The following is a 3934-nucleotide window of genomic DNA, read 5'->3' as shown; positions in this document are numbered from 1 at the left end:
TAGAACAAGTAACAAGAACATAGTGCTCTGCTCTTCCATGAAGTCAGAATATCCCAGGACATGTGGGCATTTGCCTAGTGCCTGTGCTGTTTATTTTGGGTTGCGTCACCTTTCCACTGGAATATGTCTGAGAACATTGACTGGTTTGTCTACCACTATCCCCAGTACCCAGAATAGTGTATAATGGAGCTGAATGAAGAAATGAAATGATCCATTTTTCCAGTGAATGGTTTGTTCTTTGCTAGCCCTCGTTACCAGGGTCTATGTAAGGTGTTGGGGATTCAGGGAAGGACAAGATGTAATCTAATCTATTGCCTCAAAAACCTCACTTTTTGGGGTAGGAGAAAAGATGGAGACAGACAGGTAAACAAATAATTATAGAACTGCATAGTGTCTTCTGACAGTAGAGGCTTTAAGAAAGAGGGATGTAAGCATCTCTTTCTCCAGGGTGGCAGGGTGCACAGGGTAGGAGAGGTTTCAGGTAGGCTGCAGCGTAGTGGCCAACTGGTAAATCTGCCTCATTTCCTCCAATTCTATGCCCAGGGCCATGCAGACTTGAGGGCCGGCCCTAAACAGAGTGGACAGCTCTGTGCTGTGATTTCAGGCTGCTACCAGAATCCAAAGCATCTCGCTTCTGGACTGCCACACAGCCACAGATTCCTGTCCTCCTTGCTCATTTCCGTGGTCAAGACAAGAGAACCCCGCTGGAATAGTCATTCCCCCGAGAAGGCCAATAGAACAGAGTCAAACTCTATGGAATTGGAAGCCCCAACCAATCAACTTGTTGGTAGTTTCTGAGAAAAGTGCAATGCTAGAATGCTCAAATCCATAGCTGTACTACTCTCCTTATTCTTCTTTAGTCAAACAATAAAGGAATATATATTTGTTTGTATATGTAATACACTTATTTTAATCTCCATGCTTGGTTGATAGTTTGGCTAATATATGTTAAAATGATTTTCCTCCAAATTCTGAAGGCATTGCTTTCCTGTCTTGTAGCTCCTGCTGTTATCACTGAGATGTCACATCTCCAGTATTTTGAGTGGCCACATTGTCTCCTCCCCTCATGGAAATGTGTAAGATCTTCTGTCTCCAGTGTTTTGAAATGTGACACAAATACCCCTTGTATTTGTAGAGAGACATAAAAGAAGGTTTAAAAAATGAGCATTTTGAATACAGAAATTGAGGATGTTAAAAAGTAAAAGCCAGATTGAATTTTTAGAGTTGAAAACTAGAGCATCTGAAATGAAAAATTCACTGACAAAATTAATGGAAGACTAGATACTGTAGAAGAAATGATTAGTGGACTTGAAATAATAACAATAGAAAAATCACCCAACGAAACATGCAGAAGAAAAAAAAATGAAAGCAATGAACAATGCATCAGTGACACAGGAAAATTAGTACAACATACAAGTAATTCAAGTCTCATTCAGAGAGGAGTAGGAAGGAACGGGGAAAAATGCCAAAAAATTTTTCAAATTGATGAGTTATAAAACCAGAAATCCAAGAAGAGCAGGAAAACTCAAGCAAGATAAACACAAAGAACACCACACAGAAACACACCTAATCAAATGATTGAAAACCTGAGATAAAAAGAAAATGCTAAAACCAACAAGAGAAAAAAAGACATATTATGTGCTAAGCAATAAAGGTAAGAATGATTACAGACATTTTTGTCAAAAATTATGCAAATCAGACAACAATGAGAAAACATCTTTAGAGTGATTAAAGAAAATATTGTCAAATAGAATTCTCTTCTCAGAAAAAAACTTGTAAAAGTGCAGGTGAAGTAAAAACTTTTTCAGATGATAAAATCTGCACTATTTCTTTGCCAACAGACCCACTACAAGAAATGTAAAAGGGCCTGTTCAAATGTAAAAGAAAGTTCTTCAAGCTGAAAAAAAATTATGTCAATGAAAATTTGGATCAACACAAAAGAGAGGATGAAGGATGCCTTAAAAAAGTGGCCTGAGAAAACATAGGAGGGCGGTAGATATGTTCATTACTTTAATTATGATGATGAATATAATCATTACTACGATTATGATGGTTTCATGGGTGAATACATATCAAAATTGATTGTGCCTCAATAAAGAATAGAAAACAAAAAGGCACACCATAGCCTTGAAGAAAATGTTAGCATATTTTCAACAGAGATATCTGAAAAAAGTATGAAAAGTATGGATAAGAATAAGGCTCTCCGCCAGACCGCTGCCGAGCCGCCATCATGGATACGAGCCGTGTGCAGCCTATCAAGTTGGCCAGGGTCACCAAAGTCCTCGGCAGGACCGGTTCTCAGGGACAGTGCACGCAGGTGCGCGGGGAATTTATGGACGACACGAGCCGCTCCATCATCCGCAACGTAAAAGGTCCCGTGCACGAGGGCGACGTGCTGACCCTGTTGGAGTCCGAGCGAGAGGCCCGGAGGTTGCGCTGAGTTTGGCTGCTCGCTGGGTTTTGGATGTTGGATTCGACCACTTGAGATGGAAATGGTGTGTCACGATCTGGTCCTTTATTTTATGCTGCCACACGTAAATTGAGATGGACCTTTAAATAAAGCCTTTGTGATAGAAGTTAAAAAAAAAAAAAAAAAAAGAATAAGAAGAAGATGGCCAGGCGCAGTGGCTCAAGCCTGTAATACCGGCACTTTGGGAAGCTGAGGTGGGTAGATCACTTGTGGTCAGGAGTTCGAGGCCAGACTGGCCAACATGGTGAAATCCCATCTCTGCTAAAAATACAAAATTAGCCAGGTGTGGTGGCACATGCCTGTAGTCTCAGTCACTCAGGAAGCTAAGGCAGGAGAATCACTTGAGCTGGGGAGGTGGAGGTTGCAGTGAGCCAAGATTGTGCCACTGCACTCCAGCCTGGGCAACACGGTGAGACTCTCTCTCAAAACAGAACAAAGAATAAGAAGAAGACAAAACAACCAATTTAACAATTTCACAAAAGAGGATGTACAGGTGGTAAATAAGCACATGAAAAATGTTCAACATCATCAATCATCAGAGAAATGATAATTAAAACCACAATAAGATTATCACTACACAACCACTAAAATGGCTGAAATTAAACAGACTAGACCTACCAAGTGTCAGTGATGATGTGAAGCAATTGGAACTGCTGCTGAAAACTGTTTGGGAAAGAATTGTGCTGTTTCTTTAAAAATTATACATACACTTACCATATGATCCAGCAATTCCACTTAAGAGAATGAAAACTTATATTCATATAAATACTTGCACATAAACACTTATAGTAGTCTTATTCATAAGAGCCAAAAATTGGAAACAATGTAAATGTCCAGCAATGGGTAAATAGATTAAACAGATTGTGATCTATCCCTAGTATGACACACTATTCAACATTAAAAAAGAAGAAACTGTCAATATATGCAACAACTTAAGTGAATCTCGAAACATTATACTGAGCAGAGATTAGAGCCAAAAGACTTTATACTGTACAATTCCTTTTATATGAAATTATTGAAGAAAGAAAAACTATAGTGACAGAACACAGATTAGTGGCTTCCTAGGAACAGAGATGTAAATGGATTGCCTGTCAAGAGACGTCAGGGAATTTTCTTGGTAATGGAATGAAAACTCATCAAACTTTGTCTATAAAATGGGTGCATTTGATTGAATTTAAATTATACTTTACGGAGGTAAACTTTTTTCTTTAATCTCTCTATTGTCTCTTTAGTCAGATTTACGGAGGGAATGAAATTATATGTGTGTTTTCAATCTATCATCTTGGCTAACAAGATTTTTGTAATTTTTGAAGCATCCCTATAGGGCTTGGTTGCATGTCAGGTACTTGAGAACTTACATAACAGCTAATATTTTTATACTACTTCATAATTTACAAGGAATTTCACACATGTCTCATTTTATCTTAAAAATACCTCGAGAGATTTGGCAATGATTTATTGGCT

The 3934-nt window shown here is 38.5% G+C and overlaps 1 pseudogene across 1 annotated transcript; it reads left to right on the top strand.

The window, feature by feature from the left end:
- The first annotated feature begins 2191 nt into the window (after positions 1–2191).
- On the top strand, positions 2192–2598 carry LOC116526100 (annotated as a pseudogene). Its single transcript, XR_004257968.1, has one exon. The product of XR_004257968.1 is annotated as a 40S ribosomal protein S28 pseudogene (transcript).
- The last annotated feature ends 1336 nt before the right edge of the window (positions 2599–3934 follow it).

This window comes from Sapajus apella, unplaced genomic scaffold (genome assembly GCF_009761245.1).
Source record: "Sapajus apella isolate SASKATOON/1434 unplaced genomic scaffold, GSC_monkey_1.0 scaffold49, whole genome shotgun sequence".
NCBI lineage: Eukaryota > Metazoa > Chordata > Mammalia > Primates > Cebidae > Sapajus > Sapajus apella.
Note: the sequence above shows the minus strand (reverse complement) of the source record. Positions and strands in the feature narration are given on the sequence as shown.